The sequence below is a fragment of the Metopolophium dirhodum genome, chromosome 6 (genome assembly GCF_019925205.1).
Source record: "Metopolophium dirhodum isolate CAU chromosome 6, ASM1992520v1, whole genome shotgun sequence".
NCBI lineage: Eukaryota > Metazoa > Arthropoda > Insecta > Hemiptera > Aphididae > Metopolophium > Metopolophium dirhodum.
Window position 1 is genome coordinate 4,666,880 of NC_083565.1, and position 12,363 is coordinate 4,679,242.

A 12,363-nucleotide genomic window follows, 5' to 3' on the forward strand; every position below is an offset into this window, starting at 1 on the left:
TTTTACTATAATTGACTACATAAAATACCCTGCAACTGTAGTAATATAAAGACAAGTGAACTGTGTTAGTAAAACGGAATTAATGAAATTATAGCGAGTGAAATAATAGGAATAATAATTTAGGGCCTGGAAGTCTGTTAAAATGTTTAATACCAAAGCATCAAGAATTGTACACAAGAATTATATAAAGTTAAAAATTTAGGGAGACGGACGAGTTCCCACAGTTTGAGATGCAAGCGTATGTTTTTGATCTTTCATGACGGTACGGGTATTCTTTTAAATTGAAAGCTGGACCGCAGGGAGATAAAAATTAATTCAATAATTTAATTATATATTTTTTTAACGCATTAACGTATTTATATTCTACTCTAATTTTAGCGATAAACATAGTATTATTATACTACAATAGAGTATATATAGAGAGAATATACATCAAAACCTGATCTTATCTACAAATAATGATGTTTAGACTTTAGGGTGACGTTTTAGTGACATAATAAATACAAATTTTTTAAGTCCAATTTTTTTTGTCAAGCTTAATTTTCGGCAATCCTATGTATATAGGTATGAACTTAATACCTAAAACATCAGAATATCAGAGCCTTTTCAATGGGAAAGTCGTCAACTATTTTATACGTAAAAACGTATTTTACACGTGAACGTTTACGCTTTTTACAGACAATTATGTATACCATTGAACACAATTGTGATTTGGTTATCTGTGTATGAAACTAGAAGGAAAATTTGCAATCCAGCCAAATTCACTGCAAAATAATTTATAAGGAATCCATGAGTATGAACGAATATAGTACAAAATAATTATACCACCTAAATAAAATGAAATAACGATAGATATGTCAATTTAATATAATATTTTATTCTTAGGTTTATAGTTTGAGCGCTTAATTGTTTGCATGGTAGTTTTATACGCAAATTATCGAGAAAAAACCATGATCTGGTTCGATTTTAAAATTTAATGAAAATAGCTTTCAAATAAAATAGTAAATACTTATACAAACACAATGAAAATGCAAGATGTATATTATATTATTATTTTAAAGAAATAATTAATACACATACTTTAAATATTATTATTAACAGTCATCCACCCCTCCTCACACTAAGAAAATATTAGGATGACCGCCAATGGAATACAGAGATTTTATATAATAACTCTCTAAAATACAAAGTACATATTATGTTTTAGTTTTATTATAAAATTGATTGTAATTTATGTTCACTTGTATTATAATATTATATGCAATAGTTGTCTTCACTTTCAAAATTGTGGAAATTTAATTATTTAAATCAATATAATGACTTTTTAGAAAATACCTAATCTATAATTGTTACATATTGTACTTAAATAAAAATTAGGTATATAATATTATTTGTAATATTTGTTTCTCTAGTTTTTCAATACCTATTACCTGCTTAATTTCATTAATTCAGAATGTTGTAGAATTTCTTTAATTTTGATTGTTTGTGCTTATATTAACAATTATTTTAAATATTTTAATTTAAGTATGTATTTTTTAACACCAGAATTCTAAAGACTATGAAACTTATCAAATATTTTACAAAATCGTTTTTTAATCAGATTTTTTTTTCATTTTTAATGGATTCGAAACTAAAATTCTAAAAATTTGCCAATTTATAGATTATACATTTTATATAATACATTTAATAATGTGTATATTTTTAAATTCCCAATAGGTATCCAGACATAAAGTCGAAATCTTACTGCAATTATTTTTATTTTTGTATAATAATAATGCATACCAGTAAATGTGCAATTTGTGCTGCGCTCTGTTGGTTTGTTTTCAAACTTGCACAAAAAGTTTTAGATCGTATCTAGCACTCATGAACAATATATAAAAATTATATTATACTACACAGCATGTGGTCAAACTCTGAACTTGAAGCATAATGTTATAAATATGTTCTCCCCATAAATAATTTAAATACCTAGCATGTGAATGATATTATTATTTATTATAGTGTAAGCCCAACAGATGTAATAAATTATATTAACTAATTTGACAATATTATTGTTTTAGATACAAATGAAGATCAACATTGGAATCATTATGTGGGAACTAATTGTACATCAGAGGCATCTAAATCTTGGGAATAAATCTTATTAAAATCTTTCAACATTACTACAACTTACAAGATACATTTAACACTAAACTGCTAATACTTTTTAGTACAATTATATAGATACTAATAAATAATATCAAAGTACAAAAATAATCATTATAACTATTAAAAATTCATTATGTATTTTTGTACAATAAATGAACATAAGATCATTTAAAACACTTATTTTGTTTTATTTTAAAATATACCAGTGATATACATGTTCTTATCTCATTCATTGAGATAAGAATGTATTATGCTTAATTTGTATGGTTTGCTATCTTGTGGGTAGTGGATCCTTCATTCGTTCAATTAAATAATATATGTTATCATCTTTAATGTTTATAGTATAAACCACAGCTCATGCTTACCGAATGACGATTCGTTTTGTAACTAAGTGTACCACACTGAAACAGTGTCAAAGTAATTTAAGACATCTGAAAAAAAAATATATAATTAATATTAAAATAAATTATGTACCTATTTATACTTAAATTAAATAATATGATCTAAATTCTAAGTTAGAAATATAAAGGTACTTAAATATACATCTTAATAGTAGCGGATCTAAGATTTTGTTATGGGGAGGCTCAACATTTTTCAAAACAATATTAGATACATATTTATAAAAATACTTATATTATTTACACAGTTTGCCAGTGATATCACATCACATCGGTCTAATTGGTGATAATAAAATTATGTTACACACTCTCGGTTGACTTATAAATACAAAGAATCAAGTAGTTATTTATTACGTATCAAAAATAATATGATTCTAAACCTAAGTAACAAACCTATACAATTGTTATTATTATTTAATGAGCCACAACTATTACATCACAAGTATTAAAAAATAATCTAGTTTAAAGTATTAAATTATAGGTGTTAGGCTAATGGACCATAGAAGAGAGGGCTTATTTGATTGCATCTTAACCTGTTAAATGTAATTTAATCCTTACAATATTTAATAACTTTTTTTATAAAATGCTTAAAATGACAACAATCACAATATTAGGCAGTTGAGGAAGACAATCAAAAATTTCAATTACAAAAAAGTTATAGTTTTTGGTGATCACATATATAGGTCAGTGAATGATTATAATTTATGAATAATTATTTAAACATTAAATTGACTGATATTATAGTTATTCCAGTTACCACCAGTTACTTAACCACCACAAGACATTTAACTGAATTTTAAAATATTGATTAGTGATAGTCATATCAGTTGTTAAATACCTTCGCCAGTTAACTTATATAAAAAAATTAAGTGTACACACAAGAAACGAAACATAAAATTTAAATGTCATTATAGTTTATATATTAAAAATAGATACATCTTATTACTGTACTTTATTGCAGACATATTTATAATTATTAGTCTTCTGCTTATTTTGTTATTGTTACCATCTATATTATGATAATATAGGCGATAGGCTTGATAGAAAAAATATATATTTTACTAAATTATTATCTTAAGATATGTTTGAAATTTGAATACACGATACAATATAATACTTATGAATACAGAAATAACCTATAGAAATTAAAATTAAAAGAATTTATTTAAGTTATACCTAAACCTTAAAATATATAAGTAAATAGGTATAATATAAAATATTCAATCAAAAACACGTTAGCAGCTAGTCCAGACTTGGGTAATACAATTCCATATACTCAATTCTAAATCAATAAGTCTGAATTGTAATTTGAAACTTGTGCCTCTGATTCTATAGAAAGGTCAAAAAATAAACTACAACAGTGAAAAATGTGATACTGTCATAAATTATTTCTAAATACAAATACTAATATTGAACAACAGCTAGAGTACTGTATGTATTGAAAATCTTGAAACAACCAAGTAGTCAGTAAGTCACTGCAAACTATCCAAATCCCGTCTTATCAACCTCACCAGATGTGCACAGCACTCGATCGGTTTTCCGGAAGATTCCCGGAAAATTCGACAAGGGCTTGATTTGAACACGGGAGAATAAAAAAGGAAAATTCTAGTCGGTGCCGAGTGGCGAAAATCAATAGCGACCTCGGCCAGTCGACAGTTTAGTCAAGGGTTTTTTTCGCACCGCCGCCCCTACGAATGACGACCGGGTGTGGGTGCCGGGTGGTGATGGGGTTGGAGGGGTGTGTACAAAAAAGGAGTAACTCTTACCTCAGCGGTCCCTTCGACACGGAGCTCCGATTTCGTGTATCGTTCGAAATGTTACCGGCACTCAGCCTTCTGTGCTCGTCACACTATAGTCCAAATACGCGGGGCACACGGGTAGCCGGCCGATGATCAAACGATGTGCGATAATTGTTGTTCAATGTTTCGGTTCCTGGTACAATTTCGGGGACAGCGGAAAAAACCGATAATTTTGTTTACGATAAAGAGCGGAAGGGACATAAGGGATATAGAGTATATACACACTCACACACGCACACACGCACACAATCACAAATACACGCGCGCGCACTCACGTACGGGGATCGCCACCGCCAAACGAAAACATAACTGCGGCGGCGGCACCTGGTGGACTCTACCAGCGGTGTTAGCACCACGGAGATGTGATAACAGCTACAGTGCCGCCAACAGACGGCGGCCGACCATCTGGCCGACCATCTGTCGCGGAACGCACCTTTCCTCACCGACTAATACACGAGTACTCACTACTTAATACTCAAAGCTCAAACATTTGACGAGAATATTATCTTATCGACGGTGGACGAATTCGACTTTCCGTACTTTAAAATGTTCCCATAATATAAAGTTTAAGGTTATATCCTAATAATGTACCTAAACCTAATTTTTGTTGAGAACATCAGAACATTTGTTCTTCCAGAATTAATAATTTTTTTTGCCAATTTTTCTTTTAATTTTGGGTACAGTAAAGATTCGGAACGGAATACAATACGTCAATAGTCAATAGACATTCAATAATAAATACGAGATTCAGATGCAGAACGTCGATTTAAAAATAAGGCCATAAGATATACGCGCATCGATTACTGCAGGCCTGCAGATACACTGCCAACGTCATTCGAATTTTCGTTCTCCAGTGCTGATACCTGCATCACCAGGGGTGGATTCACGCTGAAATTAGGTGGGGTGGCGCTGGTAAACGGTAGTATATACTATTAGGGGGAATAGTAAGCTCCTACAAATGTAGGTAATCTTCTACATAAACATAGTGTTAACTCCTACAAAAGATAGTGTTGACTCCTACAAACGATGGCAAAAATAATAGGTGGTAAGTGTTTAAAAAAAAGTCAAATTAATTTTTAAAAGGTGGACAAGTGAATACCGCTTGTACCGCTGTTGTTTCCTCCTGTCATACTTAAATAAATTATCAAATTTAATAATTTCCTCCAGTTTGAATCGTTTAATTAATTAATTACCATACATTATTAAAAACCAAATGACTTACGTATATAGGTAAAAATATTAAAATTATGTTAAAAAAGAAATCAGTAGAAAAAAATATGCCTTCGTATTTTCGACATTAAAAATAAAATATATATATCTTCCAATACATTATTTTTTTTTTTTTTAATTGATCATTAAGCCCGGCAACTATGGCCATTAGCTGTTTGTTTGTTTATTTGTACGGGAGGATACTGTTGGTTGGTAAACACGTGTATAGGTATACAAAAATCAATTTAGCTACCTATATCAATAAAAACTTAAACAATAATCAAATTAAAATAAATCATTAAACAAAGTGTTTGTATTTTATCTATAAATATATATTTTATCTATAAATATATATATATATATATATATGTATAATATATATTATAATTTTCAACTTATAATTTTTAGCTATTTCAGCTTTTCAATTCCAAAATCGTGTGTTCAAAATTTCAAATAAAATGTTGGTGTGTTGGATATTACCCTATATTTTTTTTCAGGTAAAAATGTCCATGTAGGAGATTACACTATGTTTGATTTACAGGTGAAAAGGTTATTCGTGTAGGAGTTTACATTTGGCCCTATTTAGGCACAAATAAGGGGGTTAGGGATAAACGTGAGCACGAATACAGCGAATGGCGCTCTCGCTGCATCTGACAATTTATTTTGGATTCAATGGGTTGGTGAATATTTATTTAAAATTTTAAAAGATTCAAGTACCTGATAGGTAATTATGAATAATAGTTTAGTATTATTGAATTTAAAACAGTGTAAAATTATAAATTGATGGTTGATAAAATGAAATAAAATTTATTATAAAAATGTATAGTTAATAATTAATATAAAATTGTTTATCAATGCGAGAAGTTTAAGATAAGTCTGTGTTTTATACTGATGATGGATGTACAAGAACGCACATGTTCAACGACAAACGTACACATCCAGTCATCCAAACACAAACATATGCATACCTACATTGGATGCTCATAAGTCATAATCCATTTGTGTATAGTTATACCTAGTATATACTATATACCTATATGTAGTACTAAACGATATTTTACTCTATGTCTACATCGTATAATCAGAGGCTGTGAGGCATAGACAGGGGTTAACCCCCCCCCCCCCCTCGGCAGTATTTATATCAAAAATATAATGTTTATAATAAAGGAATACAATAATTTGGTCGTAGTAAAATGTATTCTGTTATGCCATATTCACACACTACCACGGTTTAAGATAAACTTTATCTTAAATAGTGCACACCACCACGGTCTTAGATTATTGTGCACACGGTATCGTATTATTGCACTCATGCAGATAATATTTATATTACACCTTAGATCATATACAATGGATGGAGCCATGTGTGTATTTCTCGTATACCGAGCTGTGTCCAACACACGAATTAAGATATATCTTAATTCGTGGTCCAACATAACCCCCCCCACTACCTATTTAATTTCAAGGTACAACGAGTTATTGCGCATGCGTTGCGCCTATGCCGCTTTACATTCCATCCCCACCATCCATTTGATTTCAAGGTACAACGAGTTATTACGCATGCGTTTCGCCAACAATCACTATAAAATAACTAATAAGCGGGGGGTTATGTTGGACACAGCAAATGATTAAAGTAGCGCCATCCATTGTATATGATCTAAGTATTACACCATCATATGGAATTTGCGTTATCTATAATTACATTGGTGATAATAATCATTCAATTATTTTATTATTTTATAAATACCTTGTGCTTAAAGTACTGTCAAATGTGTCAATAATTGTTATCAATGTAAATATTATCGCTATGTTGTTAAAATTGTTAATATTGTTAATATTTACATTATAAATATTCATGAAAAAGTAAAACAATTTATTTGAAATAAATATTGGAAGTTAAACGCATATTATAATTTATTAAAACAATTTATAACTACATTATAATGAGCGTGAAATCCTTCACAAGTTACATTGATTAAAAAAAAAACACCCCCCACCCCCCTTAAAAAATCCTGGCTATCCCACTGCATATAATGGAATATTGGAATAAAAGTACATGACTTTTACATTGCGCGCATCGGCAATGCCATAATGTATTGGAGGGTATACCGTATACGCCATTTAGCCCCCTAGCACCAGTTTACTGATATAGCGTATAGTATACCCTATGCCATAGGGCCTATGGCATAACAATTACTAGAGACACGCAGGTATACGCACGTACACCTTCAAAATTAATCAAAGACAAAAATAAAATACATATTGATTAGTTTTAAAAAAATATAATTTTAGTTTGGTCGTTTGGTGAAAGATTAAAATTTGTTTAATGATAATCAACCATAATATCAATATTAATAATAATTTTACAATTTATTATAATCACGGTTATGGAAAATATTTAAGTTATGGACTAATGGTTGAGGGACTGTCGCAAGGTTCCACTCCAAATCCATGGGCACTAATGATGTTGAAAAAAAAATATACGGCAGATTTTATAGAAGACAGAATGTTGTGTTATCAAATAACATTCTATATAAATAATATAATAAATAAAAATGGACCATAATCCTTTGGCATGGATCACCTGATAACACATTTACCGTTTTGGCTGATTTTTTTTCTGTTGTGTTCGTTATTGTCAGGACAACAGGTTTATAAAAAAGAAAATTTTAGAAATTCCATCGGAAAAGTAGGAAATATGGATGTCAAAAATAAAACAGTGGTTGTCCGGCAAAAAAATAAACTAAATAATTATTTATTTTTGTTTATTGTAAGGTTATTATTAATTATGATTGTATATAATTTTAGACCTGTATAAATTATTATATTTAGCAAAACCATATAACTTAATAAAAATGGTATTCCCAACGCTAATTTTTCGACCATTGTCCCGGGAACCTACACATGCACATCATAAACAACGTGGTAATAAAATATTTGTAATAACGTATGCTCCTCGATAAGTCAGCAATCCACATCAGGGCTCAGATGGATTGCCTACCCATAGGCGCTAAGCCCCCCCCCCCCAAATCCCAAACGATATTTGCACCTATGTGTCTACCCGAAAATATACCACACAGGAAAAAAATTACTATAATATTATAGTTAAACAAACTATAGTAAATATAACTATTTAATAGGTAAAATAACTAAAATGATTTACTTATTATTACTATATGAATATAGTTATTACTTATTAGTTATGGTTAGGTTTACTATATTTTATAGTTAATGCAGTTTTTAATGTTTGAATTAACTAAAAAATATAATTAAAATAGCATATTTCAGGTCGAATAACTATAATAACTTGACTATAATATTTTAGTAAATCTGATTAATATTATATAGCTATCCCTATAGCAATTATAATATACAGTCAATCCTACTATTTTTATAGTACAAACAATAACTGTTTTGTTTTTTCCGTGCGCTCGCATTACTATGCAGACGATACATGTTTACTGTACTCTGATACATCATGAGACTCTGCCTATGCTAAAGCTTCTACTGGACTAAACCAAATTATTTTTCTATTTACTCTTGTCGAAGTCCATTTGATGAAATCGAAATCACAGATAATATACACAACCATAATGGTTGCAAAATAAAATGAGTATCTAGGATAAGATACCTAGGACTAATTTTCGACCAAAATATGAAATGGCAACTCCACATAAACAGTATGACTATGCGCTTAAGGACAATTATGTACAAAATATATTGTTTGAGGAAAATAATCGCACCAGATACTATGCGTATAGTGTACTTGTCTCTCTACCAAACTATTTTTCAGTATGGTATAATTCCCTGGGGAAGTACATATGAAAATGCTATTAAGCCTTTAACTATACAGCAAAACAAAATAATTCGTAGGTGCCTTGATAAAAACACGCTAGAAGGATCAACTAAAATAAATTATAAATGCTTGGGCGTACTACCTATCAATTTACTTTATAAAAAATTTGTAAATTTCCCTAGCTTTTAAGGAATTTCTAAATATTATGTATGTACTATGTATAGAGTAAGTTAATAAATTCTTTCTCTTTTTCCTTCCTATTTTTATAATGTTTAATTAAATTTCGATTATTCAATTTGCTGCGGTAATTAAATTGTATATAATTTAAGTTTCTAACATGTAACTCTCTACTACCAACACAAGCTCTGCTTAAAGGTAGTAGATATAACAATGTTTTTTGTTTTGTTTAATAAAAAAAAAAGAAAAGAAAAAAAATGAATTGTATAATATATACTTAGTTTTACATTTTTAAAAAATATTGCAAATTTTTAAATAGTAAAATAGTTATAAATTACCTACTAGTTACTACCTACTTTACATTTGTCTATTACATTAATAATTATTGTCGTGTGTGAACATTTAATTTGTTTCTCTGGTTATTTCTCTCAGATACCAGGAGCATAATATGGGTACGCTGTACACACGAGCAGTGTTTGGACGACATACAGCGTCGTTATTTATTACGCATTTATAAGCGATGTGTACTTGCATGTGCGTGCGGGTACGTTTATTGTTGCTGCGATGTTTTATACACAGATATTTATAATAACTAGATACCCGACTTCTTCTTATCAATGACGCTGGCAGCCATTTGCAACTTTGGCAATGTTTACTAATCATTAGAAAGGTAATATGATAATAAACAACAACATTTCATATCAAACAAGCCCGTAGCCAATCAAAACGATTAGAATTTGTAAACATTTCGCAAGTGACAAATGGCGTTGTGCATCATAATTCAATAATGTGTTGTATATGGACTATGGAGTCAGGTATCTAGTTATTATATTATATATCTGTGGTTTTATACGGGTTTGGACGACCGGCAGCGTCATCCATACAGTAAAGTATTTTTAAAATTAACAGCGTTGTCGGTTGCTAATCGCTATTATTATTATTTTAATTTCCATTTTCTACTGCGACCTGCGACCATATAAAAAGTAAGATACATGACAAAATAGATCTATTTTCACATGGTAAGATGTATATTTTCGTATATTTAAATAATTTGTTATACCTATAACTACAGTCTACAACTATTATATTTAAAGTGGCACCCCAACCACCAGCACCCACGAGCCGCCACTGCCTCATACACAGCAAACATAACTGAATTTTGTAACAAAACGTAAGTTCAAATCCACCTGATACATAGACGTAAATATGGTTGAAAATCTGGGAGGGTTAAATATATCAATTAACACGCATAGGTATTAAGTGAAGAGATACCTCACCATATAAGCTAAGTTTAGGTTAAGTACGAATTTTTTTTCATAGGGTGGCTAAGCCCTCCCTCATTACGCCTATGCCGAGCGTATACTCTAGAAAAAAAATTACCTATACATCACTGAACGGAATTTAAACTTCAAGTCAATCAGTTCATTAGTTTAGGACTTTAGGCTACAGAGAACTCTGACCATCTTTTGTAAAATTACACAGGTTAAATGCGAGTTGACCGTCTCGTGCAATATACTGCCGTCGTCGTCACGAGCTCTCTTTTTTTACTTACCTAGCTCTGGATTATATACTTTACATTTATAATGTGTTATTTGTATTAATATTTCACTGGGCATCCACTAGAATCATTATATTTCAATTGTACACGTTACCGCTGCAACGCGAGTAGTGGGATGGATAAGCGTGGATCGGGGGACAATAATATATTTTAAGATATTTTACAAAAAGTTGGACTTGAAAGTATTTTAACTTTTTTTGGTTGTAACTTTTAAGCCACCCAACCAATCTGCTCGCAATTTCCCCCTTTCCCATCTACGCAATATTTCTGATCGATTGTTATACCTTATATTACCTTATATACCTCACTTTTTATTTTTTACTATAAAGGTATACCTTCTCACCATTACCGTCGCACTGGATTGTATGATTACAATTTTTTTTCAAATCACGTTTTATTGCTTAATATAAAAAAGAGGTGGCTGAAATATTTTAATAATTCTGCTTTAATTAACTAACTACGTCAAATAAAAAGTGTCTAAATACCTACGATTTATTTTTCCAGGTACGACTTTGTTATCAAATTTTTATACTATTATGGATGTTATAGAATTTTTTTAAAATTTACGGGTTTTGTTAAATATATATTTTAAATTATAATAAATAAATCATATATGACCTTTTTTAAACAAAAAAAGAAGTTCCTTCTGCAGGTTGTTGTACAGAGTTATTAAAATCAATAGCGTTTCCATAAACTATGCTGTATAGTGTTCAATTTATTATCTTTTCAAATAGCATTAACTAGGGTAAAACATAAGAAACTTGGTAATTATTATTACACTTTTGGCACTTTTAATATAATTTTAAATACTGGGATCATTTTTTTAATTATAGGAGTTTATTATAGTTTTATAATTTATGTAACACTTTTGGACTGTATAATATTTAAGTTAGAAAATTTAAGGCATTTATCATTTACTAAATCACTTTATGATGTATACTGTATACAAGATGATATACGTCTTAACAATGTTTGCTTATTAGAACAAAGATGACTTTTTTGTTTATAATATATTATATAGGTGTAGGTGCTTATAATTTATTTAAAAAAATGACTAAGTACCCATCTGTTTAGTATTGAGTCTTAATATTTGAATTGTAACTTGATTTTATTTTACAACATTTTCTAATTTTCATTTATTTTTTCTGAAACTAATAATGTCAAATTTCAGAAAATAGTATCCCATTTCCTTTGAATAAAATAAACAAAATAATTTTAAATAAAAATAATGATTATTAATAATTAATATAACTTATTGATGTTAATAATAACAGACCT

The 12,363-nt window shown here is 29.6% G+C and overlaps 1 protein-coding gene and 1 long non-coding RNA gene across 2 annotated transcripts in view; one reads left to right on the forward strand and one right to left on the reverse strand.

Annotated features, from left to right (window-relative positions):
* Positions 1-2,324, forward strand: part of LOC132946173 (uncharacterized) — a 32,988-nt gene extending 30,664 nt beyond the window's left edge. The window contains exon 2 of the long non-coding RNA XR_009664676.1: positions 2,061-2,324. This is a non-coding gene — a long non-coding RNA (uncharacterized LOC132946173). The remainder of the gene's footprint in view (positions 1-2,060) is intronic.
* The window catches only part of LOC132946171 (tyrosine-protein phosphatase Lar-like), a 156,203-nt gene extending 151,565 nt beyond the window's left edge, over positions 1-4,638 (reverse strand). The window contains 2 exon segments of the mRNA XM_061016031.1: positions 2,514-2,579; positions 4,313-4,638. The gene's annotated coding sequence lies outside the window, so the exon portion shown is untranslated.
* Between the last annotated feature and the right edge of the window lie 7,725 nt (positions 4,639-12,363).